The sequence below is a fragment of the Felis catus genome, chromosome D4 (genome assembly GCF_018350175.1).
Source record: "Felis catus isolate Fca126 chromosome D4, F.catus_Fca126_mat1.0, whole genome shotgun sequence".
Classification (NCBI taxonomy): Eukaryota; Metazoa; Chordata; class Mammalia; order Carnivora; family Felidae; genus Felis; species Felis catus.
The window spans coordinates 56,374,501-56,396,645 of NC_058380.1; the positions used below are offsets into that span (position 1 = coordinate 56,374,501).

General features: G+C 51.9%; 1 protein-coding gene across 5 annotated transcripts in view; it reads right to left on the reverse strand.

The window, feature by feature from the left end:
• Positions 1–8,833, reverse strand: part of CNTFR (ciliary neurotrophic factor receptor) — a 38,114-nt gene extending 29,281 nt beyond the window's left edge. For 3 of the 5 annotated variants that reach the window (XM_023242404.2, XM_023242398.2, XM_023242399.2), the window contains exons 1-2: positions 8,677–8,833; positions 829–938 (exon numbers count right to left, since the gene is read on the reverse strand). The gene's annotated coding sequence lies outside the window, so the exon portion shown is untranslated. The remainder of the gene's footprint in view (positions 1–828; positions 939–8,676) is intronic. The other 2 variants (XM_023242401.2, XM_023242400.2) reach the window with 2 other exon arrangements.
• Positions 8,834–22,145: the final 13,312 nt, after the last annotated feature.

Genomic DNA, 22,145 nt, shown 5'->3' on the forward strand with positions numbered 1-22,145 from the left:
ATCTATTGTTGTGTAAATCCGAATTTCTATCAGATACCCTACTCTGTATCCTTAGGTCCTTTGGGAACAGTGGATTGGAAGCTTAACTCTCTACAGCTTTCTGGAGCCTCCCTCCTCTTCAGAACCCCACCTCCATTTTAAGTCCCTTTTATGGCCATGTGTCAGCATGGGATACCCCACCCCACCCTCAAAAACATCCCAGTCCTAGTTCTGAAGGGTCAATCAGTCCCCTACTCCTGGGCCGGGAAAATGGCCAGTCTGTTTGGAAGCTGAGATGAAAAGCCGGCTGGCCTTTGTGGGCCTCTGGCGGGTTTTGGACAATAGGCCCTTCCGTTCCGCTCCAGCGCCTCGATTCCTTGGACGCCCCCACCCTGGGCTGCCAATCGGGGGCCTTGGCTGGCCTTAATGAAAGGCAGGGAGAGTCAAGCCCAGCCCCATGGCTGGCCCCAGAAGATTTTGGAATTTCCGACCCCCATCCCATCTACTCCAAGCCCAGCTGCTTCCCCAATCAAGCCAGAGAGATGCTTTGGGGGCAGAGAGGGAGCCTGACAATGAGACAGAAATATACTCCCACATCCAGGATTCAGCACTCTAAGTACAGAACCCAGTTTTCTGACCTGGCTTTGCCCTTGCCTGTGTGACTGCGGGTAAGTCCCTTCCCCTTCATGGGCCCATCATAGGGGCATGAAAAGCCTCAGAAGGAAGAACAGAGGAAGAGAAGGAAGGGATCTCAGGCCCTCCTTCACGCACATCCCCAAACCTATAGCCCCATTGCACCAGCCTGATACCCAGAGACAGACCTGCCTCATGTGGGTCCCCAGCACATACCTCTTCACCACTGGCCGTACACTGAGCACATCAATGTCCTCCTTCTCCAGACCAACTCTTTCCAAGACTTCCAAAACCAAGGGGACGGGATGATGTGACAAGGCTGGATTCTAGAAGGGCAAAGGGCACAAATCAGAGGTCACAGAGGACCCACAGGCCTTAGTCCAACTAAGAACTCATTCCATACAATGCCTCTCAGAGAAGGGGAGACTGAGGCAGGCAGCAGGTAAGTGTCTAGAAAAGGGAAAGTTTTTTTTTTTAATGTTTATTTATTTTTGATAGAGACAGAGTGTGAGCAGGGAAGGGACCAAGAGAGACAGAGCAGATACAGAATCCGAAGCTGGCTCCAGGCTCTGGGCTGTCGGCACATAGGCCGATGCAGGGCTCAAACTCATGAACTGAGAGATCATGGCCTGAGCTGAAATCGGAGGCTTAACCAACTGAGCCACCCAGGTGCCCCTAGAAAAGGGAAAGTTGAGAATAGTCCAGACTCCCTCCAGCACCCCATGTTGACTTCAGATGCTAAACCACAGGGACAAAGGGAAGCCACAAGTGGCCTAACATCACATACAGATACATACTCATATCCACAAACAATCCAAAGTCCCCAGACAACCAATTCACAGGCACAAGTACCTCCACATCACACACTTTTTCACACGCAACCAGCAGGGCAAAAACACCCACCATCATACTATCCTCTTCTCATCACCACTACGATTTATTGAGAATCTGTTATATGCCAGGAACTGTGTCAAGCACTTTATATGCATTATCTCATTTAATCCTCATGACTTCTCCATGAGGTAGGTTCTATTATTATTCCCATTTGACAGTTGAAAAAACAAGGTTCAGGGAAGTTAAGTAACTTGCCTCAGACCATATAGCTGATCAGTTCCAGTGCACAGATTTGAGTCCAAGTCTAGCTCCAAAGCCTTTGTGCTCTACTGGTTTGCCTCTGCAGTTCTCTCTCTTGCCTGCACAATGCCTTTCCCAGTAATAGTAACAGCTAACACTTGTTCAGAGTTCTTAATGAGTCAGGTATCATGAGAAGTGCTTAACATACATTTTGTACTGAATCATCAAAACAACTTTAGAGTTAACCCTGTTTCCATTTTACAGATGAGGAAACCGAGGCTCAGAGAACAAAAGCACCTTGCCCAAAATCCCACAAATGGTAGCTGATAAGGAAGCCAGCTTTGTATTCAGAGCTGTCTTGAAAGCCACTATTGCTTCAATGGGCTCCAGTCACTCAACAGAAGAGATCCTCAGGATCCAACTTCCCCTCCCCCCCTAAAAAATAGGTCCCAGATGTGTTTGCCAAAGGCATGGTCAGGTGCCTAAACACATACCCATGAGAAAGGGTCATCCATGTCATCCAACCCTGACCGAAGACGCAACCAGACAGAGATGACCACAAACTAAAATAAGGTGTTAGAGACAGGGTGGCTGGTGATAATAGATACAGACATACCAAGATATAGGCAAACAGAGGGAGACGGAGAGGTTAGAGACAAGAGACACACATCAGGCCAGAGACTAACAGACATTTGGGAAAAGAGACAACAGAGGGAGAGGAAGATACAGGCAGACATGAAAAAACACAAATAAGTACCAACATCAAAAGACACAGACACACATAAGGAGCCCTCTAGGGGCGCCTGACTGCCTTGGTCAGTAGAGCATGCGACTCTTGATCTTGGAGTTGTGAGTTCGAGCCCCATGTTGGGTGTAAAGATTACTTTAAAAAAGAGGGGGGGGGGCTCCAACCTTCACAAGAAAAAAATTGTGTAAGCAAACAAGGCTCAGGCTGTGCGTGGCTTGTGCATATGTGTGCGTGCACATGTGTTGGGGGTGCATGCAGAGTCTGTATCGCTACGCACATTACACCAGCTGTTCCAGCAATTTCATCTGATTAATAATAAATGCCCCGTAATTACAGCTGCTCCCCCAGCCCTCTTTCCTGTTTTTTGTCAGCTGCCAGGCCAGCCCCTTATGGACCCCACGGCCCTCTCCATCCTCACCTGCTGCCTTCTAGTAGGCTGAGAGGATACAACCTGATGGAGGAGGCCAGACTCCCATTCTGAGGAGGGAATACCCATCTATCTTAGATTAATGCCCTCTACCTCCAAGTAAAAGACCATCTTCCTTAGGTCTCACTCGGTACTCTCCCCTATCCTAGGTATAACCTGTGACTCCTAACATGGCCTAGGGGCCCAAGTCTAGGAAGCAAAGAGATAAACTACAAACTCCCCTTGTCCACCCTTTATCACTCACTGGTTGAAAGAAGTCTCCATTCACAAACTTCCCCTAGCTTTGGAACCCCATAGACTCAAAGGAGGAAGGAACTAGTTCAGCAGCCCCCACCACATCATTCCAACCCAGAATCTCTGCCTACTTGTGTATCCTCCTGCTTTGGACACTGGGTGGCTCCGCCTCCATTCCTGAGCGCCACCAACCCCCCCCCCCCCCAGGTCCACCTCCTTCCAGGCCTCCCACCCTAGCTCTCCAAGGCAGCTCTATCAGAATCAGCTGCGGGTTTGTGCTGATCTGTTTCTAATCGCTGGGGCCTGGTTCACGCTTGCCCCCCCCCCCCAATATTGATTCCATTATTTGGAGAATCATTGACGTCAGGGAGCTGGATGGGTGCCAAAACCGCCTTCTCTCCGGGCCTGGGCCAGGGCCCAGCCCCCCCCCCCCCCATCCCGTGATTTCACAGAGGGGCCCAGAAAGGTCAGCTTACAGGCCAAGGTCACACGGCATCTGCCCTCAGAGGCCAGGCTTTTCTTACCTTTTTGGAACCACTGTGCAGCATCCATCTCCAGGGAAGAGGGGATACACAGATGCCTGGGGGGTCAGAAGTGAGGTGGGGGCCTATAAAAGGGGGTGTACAAGAACCCCACTGGGACTCAGGCTGCAAGGAAGGGCTCTAGGAGGTAGGGGTGGGGGCAGTGGCTCAGAAAAGGCTACTTAAGGAAGATTTTTTTTTTTCTTTGCCACATACTTATTTTGGAATATCTTGAAGCTGGACTTGAAATGGTTACGACTGACTACTTAATTTATACATCTGATATCAGATGTATCTTCAAACTCCCCGGGAAGTAAATTCTCTACAGTGTAAAATAACAGACTACCCTAAATGTTGCCATAATTTGAAGAACTCGCACCACTAGTTTTATAAATCTTTGTCCCATATACAACAGAAGCTCTGTCTCTCATGCATCTCCTGCCCACGCTGCCTCAGTTTTCCTATACTCTCCTAGTCTCTTCTGGCTCTGTGTCTGTCTTATCAAGATGCAGCCACTGCTACACTAGCCCACACGAGCAACTCCTAGGCTCTGGCTGGACAGGGTATTTTTAGGATCTGAACCCCGTGTTCTCAGACAGACATTAATAACCAATACAGACAGTCTGTGGTGCCCACAGCAGCTAAACAACCTCAGAGCCTAGCCTCAGCAGCTCAGAGATGGGGTCTATTGCCTTAGCTAGAGTCCAAGAAACCAACCTAGAGAGACCAAGGGACACGCTCACAACCACATGAGAAAAGGACTTACCCACCTTCTGAAAAATCCTGAAGCTGAGAGGACAGAAGTGACCTCTGACCTCTGCCACAGAATCAGTCATCCCCACCTCCACCCCAGTCGCCCTTAGTCCCACCCTTTTCAAGGAATAAGCTGCCTATCCTCTGCACCCCTTCCCTGAGTGCAAGGAGATCCTTCCTTTAGACTACAAATCATTCAGGTGCCTTTCAAGTCAAATAGGGGTAATACAACAGACACTGCTCTGTCTCAAGCCACAAACCCCAGAGAATCCCCTCTCCCACTCAACAATTCATTCCTCAACATTTATTGAGCACCTAATCCGTGTCAGGTACTGTGCTGGCAGTTGAGGATATGGTCCTGCCCGCATGGAGCACTCAGTCTGATGAGAGAGAAAAAGATGCATCACCCTCTTACCAAGGAGTGTTCCAGGTCTGTGCCAGGGGCAGGGTACAGCAGTGAGCAGAGAGACCCAGTCCCCGGGTCCCACAGAGCTCACAGGCAATTACTATGTAACTTTGCTGAGTTTTGTGAGGGGAAATTATAGTGTATAGTGTGGCATACTGACCATCCCAGGTCTGGAAAAACTCCTTCAGGATTGAGGACTCTTCCAATCCTAAACTCCAGGAGCTCTTGCCCTGACCAGATGTCATCATTATAGTCTAGCCTCAGTTCCTTCCACTGTAGCTGTAGCCCCAGCTTCCCAGAGCTAGTTCTGCAAGAAGCAGGGTCTAACTCTTCCCCACATCTGCCCTAGCTCCCCCTTCCACCTCTTGGCCCCCAAAGTTCCTGGCTCTGGTGACCCCCAACCCAGCATGACTCTGTGCTTTGGAGGCTCTCTTTGCCCTCTACAGAGGTAAAGGGGAGTGATGACCTCAGCACCTTCAGCCTACAGGGACCACTGGCCTCCCCAGCCTCTCCCCACAGGAAGCTGGAGCCTGGGTGGGTGTGGTCACCCAGGGCCACGGTTTACACAACTCTCCTCACCCTATGGTGGGACTGGAGGAGGGGTCAGCTCTCTTCTCAGCCTTCTTGCTCTCTGGGACCCCCCCCCAACCAGGCACACATGGTCCCCCCCACCACCACCACCCATCTGCATTTCAAAGAAAATCTGCTCCATATGTTTCCATTCATTTACACTTCAACTCACCATGGGGGGGCAGAGACCAGAATGCCAGTCCTTCAAGCCCCCCCCCCCCAGAGGGGGGTGGGGAGCATGTGTCCCCTTCAGGGACAGGGAGCTGATAGAGCTGAGCCATCTGAGCCTGAGGGCCAGATCTGTACTGCTGTCGGGGTGCCCATGGGGTGATTATGCACCTCAGGCAGCCCTAACTTGCTGGCCTCCACAGCAGGAAGATATGTAAGCCCAGCAGTGTCTCCAAGGCAGGTGGAGTCCCAGCATAGTTTACAACCTAACCCAACCCTCCCTCACAGGGTTACTGCTTTTCTGGGGAGTACAGTAGAGATCGCTGGTCATACCATAGAGACAAGGTTAAGAGCTCCATAGACACTCCAGGAGACATTGTGAGATATAACATAACTTGGCCTCTATCCTTCTCCAGCCAGGGCAGAGGAAATACGAGGGTGGATTTCAGTCCAGTCTCCTCCTTTGGCTACCTTCTCACCACAGATCCAGGCTACCATCTCCCTTAGAATCAGAGATTCAATACCCTGGAAAGGTCAAAGAAGCCAGAGGTCTACCGTCTCACCAAGTCAATCTTGACACTCCTCCCATACTAAGGATGACTGGGATGGGAGAAATGTCTTGGGAAGACACGAGTCTTTTTTCCCCACACCGATTCCCTTACCACAGAAGGGGTACCCAAAACTATTTAAGGGGGATATGCTTTCACATGGGGACTCTAAGAGTACATAATCACTCCTGTGCCAAAAAACCACTCAGAGCGTCCTACCAATAGCCTTAGTCTCCTTGCAGAAAGAAAGGCAAAAAGGTTTAACTGGGTGAGTACTTCCCACAACCCTCTCCATCAGTCCACAACCCAAGTGAGTGACACTCCCAAATATGTATCCTCTCTCCTTTCCACCTTTGGAGGGGACATGTCTTGTGGCAGTTGCTGTTCCTTACCCAACTGCCCTGTTCTACACCATAAACCAAAGAAAGCATGGGTGTATTTGACTATGAGTTCACCACAACCCTAGTTTGGGTTTGAATGTGAGCCCCAGGATGGAAGCATAACTGGGTGTGATTCCAAGTGTGAATCCCAGGGCCCCCATGTGAATATATAAAAGTGTAGTGTGAGTCTAAGCCCCAAGACAGAAGTGAGTTTAATGTAATCACCAGAGATGCTAGTCTTGAGTGTGAACACTGAACACTGGGTCCCTGAGTGATCCCAGGATGGAAGTGAGAATCTTGCTAGTGTGAATCTGAGTGTGAGCTCCAAGGTAAAAGGATGAGTCTATGAACCTCAGTGTCTTGTGTGAATCTTGAGTCCAAATATGAGCCCGAGGTTCCCCATGAGAATCTGAGTGTGAGCCCTTAGTCTTCATGTGACTCCAGCTATGAGCCCCAGAATGTAAGTGTGAATCCAAAATGGAAGTCCAGGGTCTTAGTGTGAATCCAGATGTGAACTCTAGGACCCCAGTGAGATTCTGAGCATGGGCTCTAGGTAGCAGTGTAAGTCTATGAGCCTCAGAACAGGAATGAGAATAGAAGTGTCAGCATGAGTCCCAACGTGAGTCTGATGTAACCCTACAACTGAAGTGTACAGTTGGATATGAGCCCCAGAATTTAAGTGTGAATCTGAGTGTATGCCTATATGCATTTAAGCGTCCCAGTGTGAATCTGACTATGAATTCTAAAGAAGCCCCAGGAAGTCTTGAATGTGTAGTTTAAACTCCTAGTTTTTGTCTAAGGTTCAGAGTCCCTCGGAGTATTAACCCTGACGGAATGTGAACCTTAGCTCCATGTCACCAATCCTGACCAGGAACCCCAAGAACCAATCCAGAGGATTTGTGTGGTTTTGACAGTAGAGAGAGAGGCATAGTTTATTGAGACACATAGGCCCTCCACCCCCAAGCCCTGGCTAGCCCTGCAGCCATAGGAATATTCAATTGTTCAAGTCACATTCCTACACAAGCAATGGTACACCATCACACCCAGAGTTAGAACACAAAAATACACTGTTTCAGACGCCCTGGACATACAGCAATTGTCAATGCAAACACACACCCAGCATTTCAAATTCCCACCTCAATGATTACAGCCGCATGAACACCCCCAGTGACACAGACACAAACATACCAAGTATTACAAGCAAAACAACTAGCGTTACAGACCCATTCCCACAGTGGCATGCAGACACACACACACCTAGTGTTGCAGACAAGCTGCCAGCCACACAGACACACACAGACACTAATCAAAGAGAGAGCCTAGACAGAAAGAGAAAGAAAATCCTGAATTTTCAACAAGGCGTGAAATAGTCCTGCCCGCCTGAAGCTACTGAAGGGGGGAGGGGGCCAAGGGAGCGAGCGAGCGCGAGAACTAGACGCAGGAGAAGAGGCTCGGGAGAGGAGAGGAGCCGAGGAAGAGAGCTGTCCGTCTGGTGACCTCCCCGCGGCCCAGCCCCCACGCACGGGGAGATACACTACTCGGAACAACACAGGGACACCCAAGCCGACTCACACAGAGCCGCACTGGAGGAGACACACACGGGCTGACTCACAAAGAGACGGGGATACACCACAAGCGGACTCACAAACACACAACAGAGGGGGTCTTACAAAGAGACACTGAAGGAAACCCACTACATGGAGATACAGGCGGACTCACGAGGAAACCACAGGCAGGCTCACACCGAGACACACACACGCGGATTCACACGGACACACATACACTGGCAAACGCGCAACCGTCCGTTCACACCCCTGGGCGCTTTTAAGTCTAGATTTCTGCGGGAGAAGGAATCCGCCTTCGGGCGCGCGGGGGTCACTACGACCCCCCAGTTCCGGAATTTTCCCAGACCCCGCGTGCGCTGCTGAGGGGTGAGAGAGAATAGGGACGCTAGGACAATCCGCCCCGGCCACATCCCCCCAGCCGATTGTCCGCCCCCACCATCACCACGCCCAACCCCCGACGCCCCGGGACGCTGGGGGCCGCTTCTCACGCGCCCCCGCCCCCGAGTTTGCGGGCAAAGTTTCCCTTGAACTTTCCCGTTTCTCTCTTCCCCGGGGTCGCGGGCCCACGCGTGTCCTCTCCCTCTTCCCGCGCGCACGAGGGCCGCGGGTCTGTCGGTCAGCCCGAGGGTCTGAGGGTCCGGCCGCGCGCTGTCCGCCGCAGGGTACTCACCGCGCCCTCGGGCCGCGGGGGCTCCGCGCCTCGCCCTTCGACCACCCCGGGCAGGGAGCGAGGCACGGAGCGCGGAGCTAGCACCGCTGCCGGATCCCGCTGCCGAGCCCCGCGCCGCGCCGGCTGGAGCCGCCGCCTCCGCTGCCGCCGCCGCCGCCCGCTCTGCACCGGCTCCTCGGCGCTCGGCGGCTTTAACCCCCCCATCCTCCTCCCTCCCTCGCGCGCTCCCTCCCTCCTTCCCTCGCCCATGTGACCGCGGGCGCCCGCTCGGCCGCGCGCGCCCTCGCTCCCCTCCCCCTCCCGCCTTGTCTCCCCGCGCCTCCGCGGCCGCGCGCCACGACCCCCTCCCGGCCACTGCCCCCGCGCGCCCCCGCCCTGGCACGCTCCCGCGCCTGGCACGCGCGGGCACACTCACTCTGCGCAGGCCTGGGAGCCCCCACTCCCACTAGACTCGCGCTCGCACGAACCCTCCCCCCGCTGGCACACTCGCCCGCACTGGCACGCGTGGCCCCCTCACATTCGCCCTTCCTTGGGAACGCCCGCCCTCCAGACGGCTGTGGCCCCTGTGCTTCACGCGCAGGCCCGGCCGCTGGTCTCAAAAACACGCGTGCACACGTACCCGCACCCACTCCGCCGGACTCCCTAGGGACGCTGGGCGCGCCCCCTTCTCCCCCTCCCAGGTCGCTCATTCACACTCCCTCTCTCACTCAGCCTTGGCCAGGTCTCTGCTGCTCAGTGCTCCCGCTTGTTCAGGCCTTGACTACCTCGTACCGACACCCTGGCACACCCTGGGCCAATTCTCAGGGTCCTCCCGCAGGCATCTCTATGACAGAAGCACGAGCCAGAGCCCCCAGGACCCATTTTGGGTACAGGAGACCAGCCGTCTCTGCCCCTCCCCTATTCTGCTCCCAGCAATGACCACTCTCACAGTCATATACACATACACCTCTCACGCGGAGGGAAGGGGGCTTTTCGCTACCCTGACCAGGATGGACCAGGCTGGGAGTCCAGGCCTTCTCTCCCATCAAGTCTCCGGTGACACTATAACTATCCCCTCTTTCCTCGCCCCGCGGGACACATGGTCTGGGGGGAAACCTCCGCTGGGATGAACAGGGTAGGGAGGTTACACCCTCTATGCCTGGACGGGCAGTTCCAGAATGCGGGGCACGCGCGAGTTTGGCGCTGGAGGTTCACCCTTCGAGTTTTCCTTTCGCAGCCTCGGCCCCTGAGGGGCCAGTGTGCTCACTTCACTTGCCCTCGGGCCTCTGGTCTGGCTACAACAAGGGGGATTAAGGCTAGACAACCCAACCAACTTCTGAGGCCACGCGAGAGCGCAAAAGAAAGGTTGAATGCCAGAGGCGGAGAACGAGTGGCCCACCCCTATCTCCACCCCACGGATTTTTCACCCGACCTTTGACCATTAATCCCTGCGCCTGGCCCCTCCCGGGAGCTGCTCCAGGGCTGGGGGCGGGGAGAGGGGAAGGAACTATCTCGCAGTTTCCTCACACCCTTTCCCAGTAGGCTGCCCAAACGCCGGGCCCTTTCCCAAGAAGTGCTTCAGGGACTCCCTTGTTCCCGCCATTGCCTGGGCTTTTCACTTTCACTTCCGTGGCTTCGGAATCCCCTCAGAGCAACCGGCAGGGGTCAGCCGGGGCTGAGGCTCAGAGAGGGCCAGCTGGGGCTTAAAGATACACAGCGAAATAGTGGCACTCAGCTGAGATCCCGCCCATCCCTACCCACTGTAAGGGTCCCTTATCCAGCCTCTCGGGCCCGCAGCCTCCAGATTCCCAGGCCACGGACGGGGACGGAATGGTGGACCCTGGGAAAGAGCGGGGCCGGCGGGACGAAATGGGGGGTGAGGGAGTCAGGAATTGCCCCTCACCCTGCGCAGCAACTAGGCCTGGATGAGGTTGGGTGCTCAGGGGGCCCCATACCCCTCGAGGGGCCGACTGGCGCCGAGATCGGCAGGTCATTGCTGGATTGACTTGACTTCCAGATCCTTCAGTGTCTTAGTCACTGCCTCCTGCCAGGTTGAGGGCAGTGGGGGGTTCCTCCCCGAACAACGTCCCCTTTCCACCTGGGGACTCGGGGGCTGTAGTCAGGAGTACCGAAGTCCGCGGGTGCCGGGGCAGGGTCTGCGCCAGGCAATCAGGAGCCGGGAGCCGGACATGTCGGTGCGTCCGAGGCTTAGCAAGGACAAGAGGCGCACGTCGGACTGGATCCCGGCGTCGGTAGATCCTCAGCAACTTCCAGGCGCAACACCCTGGCCGCGCCCTCTTCTCCGGTGTCGCAGCGACACCTGGCGGGCGATGAGGGACGCGCGTACCCCCCTAAGGCTGCGGCTCCAGCTCAGAGGCGGCGCCCACCTATGGAACAGACTGGGTGGGGCGCCTTCCCTTTGGCCGCCATAAGAACTGATTCTGCTCCCATCTGCATTGGGGCAACAGATTACTCGTGGGTTTCCGCTCCCACAGCTTTCAATGCCCTATCTGCCACGAGCTTCTGGGCTTCCTAAATATTCGTGTTGAACCCTCCCATACCCCGGCGTGGGGGCAAAGCCAGGCTTCTTAGGTGGGGTTTCAAAGCCTTTGCAGGATCCGGCCCTGTGTCCTCTCAAGCTTTTAAAATTTAATTTTATTATTATTTTTTTTAAAGAAATCTCTACTCCCAACGTGGGGCTGGAACTCCCAACCCTGAGATCAAGAGTCACATGCTCTAGGGACTGAGCCAGCTAGGCACCCCTATCTCCCATGGCCCCAGCTCCGCCCCAGCTCCCTTCTCTGTCATGCACTTACTCTTAAGCTAAACCAACTTCATGGACACTCTCCTCCCAGTCCCACCCTATCTTCACCGATCTCCAACATCTGCTTCTCCAGTGAGGGGCAGCAGGAAATAATGCCCTTAGTTCAGAGCCCTCTTGCCCTGCAAGTGATGTAGATTTCAGATTTGATAACCCCAGAAAGACTTGGGAAATTGAGGGAAATTCTTCTTGACTCTTGAGTCCTTGGAGTTTTACACTTGCCATGAAAGAGGGCTCTGTGGCAGGACTTTTGGCTCAACCCTCCTCCATCATGGATAGCGAGGACCCTTCTCCATTCCTACTGATGTGCCCTCAGGGAAGGAGGCTTCTATCCCACCTCCTATGGTCTATCTTTTCTAGTGCTCCTTTGGGAAATGATGCTCTTCTAACGTGCTGGTCCATCAGAAAGTTCCACTAGGGCCACACACTTGGCTATCCAAAGTTACAAACACACATAGGCTCTCTGTCTTGCCTACAAATGCCAAACACACAGTCATGTAAAGTAACATAGTTTCAAAGAGTCAAAAGTTTATATTCAACCTCGCCATGGCACACTGGGAGTCAGGGTCCTCTGCTTAGGACTGGCAGCTAGAGGTCCCAGAAGGGCAGGACCCCCCCGAATCGCACACTTATACACCATCTCCACACACAGACACGGTCACACACAGCCATGTACTCAGTCACACCGCATGTCACATAGGCACACACACTCAATCACACAAAGTCCCACTCTGGGGTTTGGCAGTAGGGGCGGGCTCTGGGAGGCAGTTACGTAAAAGCCCTCATAGCTCCCCCCACTCCCCCCCCTCTTGCTCCCCCTCACCGCGCCCCCCCCCCCCCCTGCTTCCTCTTCCAGTGCCAGCGCCCGGGGCGGCTTGGCCGGGGACCGGGAACAGCTCGGCCTCGCGGAGGCTCCAGGCGCCGAGAAACCCGATCCCCACACAGCCCCAGGACGAGCCAGGCAGGGGGGCCCCTTGAGCACCCACACACACACTCAGGGTCCAGCCTAGCACCCCAGGGAGGACTCACTTCTATCCTGGGACAGCACCTAGGACCCACTTACAACACCCCTATGCTGCAGAGCCCCTTCTGGAATCTTGTCATTTGGACCACTGCCTAAGAGTGCCCTGACCCTTCTAACCTTGGCACCAGGAAAGGGCAAAGATTCCCTAAAGGTAAAGAACAGGAAAGAGCTGAAACTATAATAGGGAAACCTAAATATTCAGCCTGGAATTGTCCTCAGCTCTCTGGAGCTATCTATGTACTTCCCTCCTCACTGGGGCCCTCTAAATCCACTCAGATAGAAAGAGGTGGTTTCATTCCTGCTCCTGGCCCCCCTCAGATTTGCTACCTACTGATCCCAACATATTCTACCAGAATTCTGAATTATTTGTATAGGTCCAAGGCCTCCCCTCCCTCTCTTTGATATCCTCCCTTCCTCCTTAGTTGGAAGTTCTAAGGCCAGTCTAACCCCAGTTCCTCCCGTTTTGCTATGAAGGAAGTTTTGTGGGCAACCTGAGACATTGGGAATGAAATCCCCAAAAGAAGGAAGGATTAAGGCTCAGGAAACCCCTGAAAGCCCGGAGTCTAAGAGAAGGGGAATAAACGTCTGTGTCCCCCCCGCCCCCGCCACCCCAGTAAAACCCCCACCCTGCTCTGCAGCCCAGACTCTATTTTTGACAATAGGTTTTGGGTATTCGCCTGGGCTGCCCAGGCCCAGGCAAAAAGGGAATTTCCCCCTATGTTTTCTGCTAATGAACAAAACATTTCATGTTGAAATTCCTCCTCTGCCCCCAGCCCAGTGTCTCTAGGGCCCCCCAGCCTGACCAAGCAGAGGGACCACTAGGAATGGAGTAACAGTAGAGGGAAGCCTCCAGGGGAAGCATAATTTACATTGGGTGGGGGGAACTTTTTTCATAAATAATTAGAGTGGCTTTTTTTTTTCACTTTTGGCTAAAATTACCCACTCTGTGGCAGCTTCCCAAAAAGGGCGGCGGGAGGGCAGCCGGAGCTGTCCCAAGGCCCAGGACATGGCCCCCCTCCCCTGGGCGAGGAGCTTTCCCCAAGTTGTTTTCCTGGTCTCTTCCTCTTGGATGTTTTTTTGATCATTAATCACATTTTCCATCCACAGGCTCAGTCCAGACCCCCTCCCCCTGGGGTCAGGGCTGGACAGAGGAAGGAAGAACAGACTCCAGAAGGATGAGTTGGGGACAAGATGGGCAATGACCCCTGGTCTTGGCTGACCTGAAAGAGGCTGTCAGTGGTATGTCACAGATCACACCCTCACCATCCTGGTACATAGTAGGACCTTATAGACCCAAGTGGACTGAATGAATGAACAGGTGTCCAGCTCTCAGAGCATCTAGCTGGCACTGGAAGGTAAAGCCTCTACTGTCACTCCCCTTATGCTACAGACAAGGAAACAACTCAGAGAGGGGGAGTCACCTGCCCAGAGTCACACAGCAAGTTAGTGCCTGGGCCAGAGCAGGACCCCAGGAATGCAGATAGCTCCCCCATTCATAAGGCAATCAATAAGTATATATTGAGCATCTACTATGTACCAGACATTGATGTAAGTGATAGAATATAGCAATGAAGCAAACAGACAAAAAGCTCTGCCCTCTCAAGGACGTGGAGCAATTAGAACTCCACACACTACTGGTACGTGTATAAGTTAGTACAGCCACTTTGGAACATTGTTTGGCAGGATCTACTAAGTTGAACATCTATGTACCTTATTACCTCACAAAGAATGTTCATAGCAGTTTTATTCATAATAGTCTCAAGCTGGAAACAACCCAAATAAATGAATAGATTATGATACAGTTACAGAAAAAAAAAAACAAAAACAACAGCTATAGCTACACACAACAAAAATGGATAAAGCTCACAGACAAAATGTCAATCGAAAAAAAAAGAAACAGAAAAGAGTACAGCATATTGAATGATTTCATTTATGCAAAGCTCAAGAACAGGCAAAACTCATTTATGGTGATAGAAGTCGGAATTGTACTTACCTTTGTTGGAGGGGGGGGATGTTGGGTTCCAAAAGTGTAAACACATATGTCAAAATCTGATCTGTACCCTTAAGGTTTGTGTACTTTACTGTTTACTTTTTGTCTAAAAAAGTTTAAAAATCCCTTGTCCTCATGGGATTCCCATTCTAGTTAAGGAAGATGGATACTAAGCAAAATAGGCAAGTATACAATTTGTCCATGTGAGAGTGCTGTGTCTGAATCCATGGTCCTCTTAGGCGAGAGGTGACAGCCTAAATATCACCTAAAAGAAGCCTAGACTAAGCCCCCTTTTCTTCTCCCATAGTGCCATAGTCTTTTTCCTTATAGTAATTTGTGTGACGTTAAACTACCTAGTTACTTGTGTGGTGCCTGTGAGCTCCGTGAGGGCAGCCCTGTGACAACTAGAGCTGGGTCTGGCATAGAACAGGTACTCCTAGCATTTGAACTAGATTTAAATAAATGTTGAATGAATGAATGAATGAATGAATGTGGTAAGCAAGCAAGACAACATTGGCCCAGAGAAGAAAAGTCCCAGGGCACAGGAGAGGGAGGCTATCTGAATGGGTTACATCCTCAAGGGACGGCAAAGAGGATTTGGTGTCCAGTAAGGGATTAAGCAGTGACCCAGAAGGCAAAAGGCAGACTGAGATAGCTTGAGTGGCTCAGAGACCACATCCTGAAGTGCTTTTAGTGCCAAGGCCATGCAAGTCTGGAAAGGCATAAAGTAGGTGAGGAACATAACCAGATCTACATTTTAGTGAGATCACTGAGGCTGCTGTACAGAGTAGTGAGAAAGGCTAAGGCTGAAGGTGGGGCAGCCAGGGAAGAGGTGTCTGCAGTTACCCATGGGAGGGAGACCTCCAATCTAACCCGGGGCAGGGCCCTGGGGCTGAAGAGAGAACAGGGCTTTGTCAGGGGAGGTGGGGGAGGGGAGGGCTCAGATTCATCTCCATCTGCTCCCTTGACAGAGGAACCCCTGTGTTGCCCTATACACAGAGAACAGACCCCTGGACACTTAGTCTAGAGTCTGCTCTTCCAAGGACCCTCCCCCAGTGATCCCAAGGTCTGGGATACGTTTGGAAAGAGTAGTAGATGGTCAGGGAAGGAATAGGGGAATCAGAGTGGATGGTGGGGAGAGAGACAAAAGAGGACAGAGAAGTCAGGATTAGGACACCAAGTGTGTTTGAAGGCTGGAGCAAGGACACAGACTTGCAAAATCACAGATGCCGTTTTTCTTCATGTTGTGTTGCAAAATTTTGCATGAAACTAATTCCCTGATCAAAAACACAAAGAACTTACCCTTCCTCCCACTCCAGTGGGTCTTGATCCTTTTCTCCCCAATTCTTCATAGAAGGCATATGTCTTCAAAGGATTGTCTCCTTCCAGTGCCAGCCCAGAGTCTGACCTTGATCCTTGCTGCTGTAGAGCTGCTTCCCTATTTCCAAATAGGACTGAGGGCCACATGGCCCCAAGATTGGTTTCCTCCCTTCATCTCCCACAGCTCCATTTCCAGCGAGCCTGTGATTCCCTGGGGCAGGGACAGAGGGAAAAAAAGAAGCCCCAGCTTCTCCCTCAGAAACTCAATTGTAGTGATTGAGAAGACAGAGAAAAATTAGAGATTTAAAGATTGAATGCCAGAGACACCAAGTCCCAGGGAAACAGACAGAGGCAGATGGGAGTCCAAGAGAGAAAACTGAATTAAGCTCAGTTCAAGAGACATTTATTAGTACCTACTGTGTGCCAGGCCCAGAGGGAACATTGTGTACAAAAGCATAGATGACTCCCAGGTTTTTGGCATGAGTAACTGGGAGATGATGGTGCCATTCACTGAGCTGGAGAGAGTTGGGGCTTGACATATCCATGGAGTTGAAGGTCTGTGGGATGGTGACCAGCAGCGACAAGGATGGGAAGAACACAGAAGGTGAGAAACAGCCACCTGGTTGGAAGTGTGCAGTCCCTGTTTGGCTTCTAATGCCCGCTGTAACTGGCTCTTGCTGGTTGTACGGGCATCCATCAAAGTCTTGGACTGATATGGGCACTCTGAACGTGCTAGAAGATAACAAGATAGATCACAGGAGCAGGGAGAAAAAATGATGAGAGGCAGGAGGAGGGGAGGGGAGGGGAGGAGAGGATTGAAGCTGAAGCCCTAGGAACCATGATTAATAAACAGAGTGGGCAGAGGGGTGCCTGGGTGGCTCAGTTGGGTAAGCATCTGACTTCAGTTCAGGTCATGATCTCCTGGTTTGTGAGTTTGGGCCCCTCATCAGGCTCTTTGCTGACAGCTCAGAGCCTGGAGCCTGCTTCCGACTCTGTGTGTGTGTATGTGTGTGTGTGTCTCTCTCTGTCTCTCTGCCCCACCCCTGCTTGCACTCTGTCTCTCAAAAAATAAAAAAATAAAAATAAAAAAATAATTTTAAAAAACAGAGTGAGGGGCGCCTGGGTGGCGCAGTCGGTTAAGCGTCCGACTTCAGCCAGGTCACGATCTCGCGGTCCGTGAGTTTGAGCCCCGTGTCGGGCTCTGGGCTGATGGCTCGGAGCCTGGAGCCTGTTTCCGATTCTGTGTCTCCCTCTCTCTCTGCCCCTCCCCTGTTCATGCTCTGTCTCTCTCTGTCCCAAAAATAAATAAAAACGCTGAAAAAAAAAAATTAAAAAAAAAAAAAAAACAGAGTGAGCAGGGAAGGTGTGGTTGCCCCAGAGGCAGAAGGAAAGCCAGGAGTCAGGGTTGTCACAAGACCAAAAAGGAGCCTGATGAGGCCAAGAAAGAGCTCTGGGCTTTAGCAGCCAGGATTGGGCTGAGGCCAATGGGACCAAACTGGTGCTAAGGAGCTGGCTGATGTAGACCCTCCATAGAAGCCTGTGAGCAGAGTGTAGGCCCCTCCTTCCCCAGCCTCCCTGCTGTCCCCAGAGTCCTGCTTGGTCTGGCGGCCTCTCTCAGCCAGACACATGGAAGAAGAGGATGGAAATTCTCCCCTGCCCCCAGACTCCTATCCCTGAGCCTCTAGTTTCTGGCATTCCCAGGAGAGTCCTGAGCCTCCCTCAAGCTTGGGAGCCCACAACCATCAGGGAAGCCTGGGGACCCTGGGGGTAATTGAAACCAGGGTTAAAACATTAGAAACCATAAAGCCAACTCCCTGGCTCCCTCAGGATAGTTCCTGGTTTTTTTTCTCAACCCTATCCTCCCTACTGCTGACAGCTCAGCTCTCTAGGCCCCACCAGCTGGGCCATGAGCCTCTTCTCCAAACCAACTAGAAGGGGCCTCCAACCAGAAGGCACCCAAAGCCAGCCCTCAGGGGCCTCTTCTCTGTACTTGGCTAGAATAAGCCTCCATATCAAAGTGTCCCCAAATTCTAATCTTGATCCCTTATTGCAGAACCTATCCTAGGGGATTGAAGTTAGACAATGGGAAAGATTTCTCAATAGTGAAAGAGAAAGAGGTAGGAGATGTGGAGCAGGAGTGCCTCTCTACTAGTAGGTGCTCAATAAATTTGTGTGTGGGGAGGTGCCTGGGTGGCTCAGTTGGTTAAGCATCTGACTCTTGATCTTGGCTCAGATCATGATCTCATGGTTCATGAGTTCAAGCCCTGAGCTGGGCTTTGTGCTGACAGTGTAGAACCTGCTAGGGATTCAATCTCTCTTTCTCTCTCCACCCCCTCCCATGTGCTCTCTCTCAAAATAAATACATTAAATTTAAAATAAATAAATTTGTAGGGAAGAAAAAGTGGATCTCAAAGCCTAGGCCCCACCAAAGCAAGGTGTCTGCTGGGCTAGATCTGACTCAGGGGCAGGACAGGCTGCAGACCTGGCAGGAAGGAGGAAAGTCAGATAAGGAATTCTGTGGCACAGAGTTCCCCTTCCATCTCTCTCCCTGCTTTGCTGTCTTTGTCTCTCTCTCCCTCTATGTCTCTGTCACAGTCCTGGACTCTGATAGAAAGGATAGGAAGCTGCATGTTCTTCAGCCTGTGGGAAGGCTTTCCGCTGAACAGCTGCCTGATGATTCCAGGAGTCCCAGATTTGCCATGAGTGGTGGTGTGAGAATTTGTCCCAACCTCTGTCTCTATGTCTGTCTGTCTTCTTGGTTCTTCAGTGAGACTGAAACGTTCAAGTACCTACTCACCATTTACTGGCTTTGTGACCTCAGGGAAATGACTGAATGTCTCTATGCCTCAATTAACTCAGGAATAAAATGGGATCATAATAGTGCCTATTGCCTATGACTGTTGTGAGGATTCAATTAAATGAGATAATCCAGTCAAGTGTTCAGTGCCAGCCTGGTGGGTACCAGAGCCCCCTTCATCTGCTGGCTTTGGTTTTCTACCCATCAATGTTTATGTCTCCTGTGTCTTTCAGTCTTTCTCACTCTCCATCTTTCCCCTAATCCCTTTTTTTCTCTCCATGTGTGGCTTTGCCTAAAGCCCTCCAGCCAGCCTTGTTTGACCCTGCTCCAACACCCATTGGCACAACTGGCCCAGGTGGGGTGGGGTAGGGTGTCCAGGGAGGTTTTTAATTCAAACATGGAATTCCTGACAGCATAATCACGCCTGGGCCTGAACATGGGTGAATCACAGTCAATGGGAAGAGTGATTATGTCTGTGTCCTTTCTGGCGAGACAGGAGAGCTGGGGGCTTAGCTTGGCAGTCTCTTGGAGGAGGGGGGCTTGCCCTGACTGCTCTGACTGCCCCCACACCTGGGCCCCAGCCAGATCCCCCATGTCTAGTGCTTCCCTAGAGGTTAAGGCATCCTGCCCAGGGCTGAAAGGGGAAGCTTCCACCTCTACATAGGGTGGCTTACCTGCCCTCAAAATACTCTGGCCCACCCTCACCCTCAGTCCTGCCCTAAATTTCCTATACCCCATCCCAAACCCTGTATGGAGACATATTGCCTCCATAGATCCAGTTACTCTTGTCTCTATCTCTGTGTCTCTGTTTCTCCTAACCTTGATCCATGACTTTTGCAGCTGCATATGCTTTATACCCACAAATGAGCCCACCAGGGATAGGAAGCTATGGGAGTTGAAGGGTCTGTGTTCTTCCTTCCACCTGGACCAAAGAGACCCTTCTTGGGGGGGAGGGGGAAGATGCAAAAAGCCCAGATGACATTTCTCTATCACTGTGGACCTGTGAAGGCAGAAGCATGGCGTAGAATAGGTGTTCTATAAATGTAAGCCCAATCAATGGCAGAGGGGCAAACAAAGGACCCTGAACAGGTAATTGGATGTTTAAGTCTGCAACAGGCAGAAGCATGGATAGACTGTGGATAGGCTGCTGCTTGATTTTGTGGATCAGCAAGAAGTCTTCTCTGGGGGCCAGGATTGGTCTCAACTAGCCCTAGACACCCTCATACCTGGGCCCCAGCCAGACCCTTCACGTCAGCCCTTGGGCAGAGGGCCAGATGGGTGAACCACTAGGACTCACCTCTCACTTCTCTATTCTCTATACCTCATTGCCTCAAGATGCCCACCAGCTTCGAGAGAGATGGGACTACAGATCCAGAGAGAGAAACACTAGGCAGGGTCACACAGTAGGCAAAGGCTAGAACAGGAGCCCTGGTGTACTGGCAGCCAGCATAGGCCTGTCACAGGGGTCCAATGGCAACACTGACAGGGGCCAGACCTGCAACAGGATTTTATGTGGGGAGAGCACCTAGGAATCTTTGAACATGTGGGTGGCTGGGCCATCAGTCAAGAACAGATGTGCAGCTTCCTGTCCTTCCCATCAGAGACAAGCATTGGAATAAGAAGTTCAGAGAGACAGAATCACAGTGAAAAGAGAAGGGAAAGAACTTGGAAGAAAGACCAAGAAATAGACACAATTAGAGAGAGTCAGACACAAAAATAGAGATGCAGAGAAAAAAAGATGTGAGTCAGAGACATGGAGACAGGGAAATGCAGGAGGGAGAGCCATGGAATTTAAGACACAAAGATAGGGGGAGACATGAAGTCACAGAGAAACATTGTCTCAGAGTCATAGAGCAACAGTGACATGCAGTCAAAGATATATACACATGGACAGACAGAAGCTCAGAGACTGACAGAAACAAAAAAAACCAGGAGGGATAGAGATAGAGACAGAAAGATCAAGAGGGGCAAAGAGATGGAAAGAGAGAGCCCGGAGACAAAGAGTGAGGCAAAGAAAAAGATTAAAACAGAAGGAAAGGGGAAAGCAGGCGACAGAGGAGATCCTCCTGGTCTCCAGTCTCTCCAGTCTGGTCTCCCCAGGGTTTGGGCCCCCTTTTGCTATTCTTTGGTTTCCATAGCAACAAGAAGGGCAGCAGAAAATTTGCATATACATTTACATCCTTTCGGTCTGCATAATTCAACAGGTTCTGTGCATATTCATGAGACTGAAGGAAGGTGACTCTCCCAATCTCTGCTCAAAACCTGGCTGTGGTGCCCCTTGCTTGCAGTACTTGGTCATGGCTCAGGGCCCAACCTTGAAGGCCCTGACCAGTCCCTTCCAGACCCTGCTAACAACATTCCCCTCTGCTCCCCAAACACTCCCTTGTACTTTCCTACCTCCAGACATTTCCTCAGGTGACACTCCTCTGCCTGCCAGGGATGCCCTTCCTTCAGCATCAGTCCTGTCAATGATACACGCATATGTGTATGCACACACATGTTTGTATGAATGCTGGCTGGGGGCGGCGGGGGCGGCAATGGCAGAGAGTGACAGCCCTAGTGGAGGAGGCCCCTCAGTCACATATCTATCTGGTGTTTCTGTCAAAGAAGGATGTGCATGAAAGGATCACACTGAGGGAGGCTGGGATGTAGGTGTGCTGAAGGTTGACAGATCTCCCAAGAGAGTGGGACCTAAGGAAGTTGAGGGCCCCACATGGAAACTGACAGAAACACTGGTTCCAACCAGGATAACCAGGGGAACTAAGGTAGAGCCAAAAGAAACCTCAGAAACAGAAGGGCTGAGGTGGCTTAAATGGCAGGGAAGTGGGTGCCAAGGGCCAAGAACTCTTTCAAAGTGCCAGGCCGTGAAAGCTCCTGTGAGCTAGGAGAGCTTCTCTAAGGCCTGCTCCAGCCATAATTTTGGCTTCACCATGTCCCCCTGGATCCCTACAGCAACCTCCTCACTGACTTTTCTGCCTGTGCCCCCAACCCATTTTCTACACTGTAGCAGCCAGAGCTCTCCCTAAAATACCAATCTGATAATGCCACATCATTTCCTCCTTAAAGGCTTCAGTGACTCTCCATCACCCTCAAGAAAAAGCCCAAGCTCCTTGGCCAGACACTCAGGCCCTTCCAGTCTGGCTCCCACCCACCTTGGAGCTTGATTCCTCACACTCCCCGCCTTGAACTTCATGCTCCAGTGATGATCTCTGTGCTTTTCTCACCTCTATACCTTAGTTCATGCCTGCCCTTTACCAAGAATATCCTTTTCACTTCTTGTGCTTCTTCAAGATTCTACACAAGCATAATGTCTTCTTCTTTGAAGCTTTGACTCTTCGTAAAGATTGGACGGGCTCTGGACTCCTGAAGTCTAATGAACATCCCTAATCTCTGTACTTACACCAATAGTGAAAATCCCTATATACGTGGCTATAGCTGGGGCTAGAGGTTCTGAAGCCAGTGACTATATTTGTCACATTATGGGTGATCACTAGCTGTTTGTGGAACAAATGAGAGATCTCTGAGCCCAGTGAGGCCA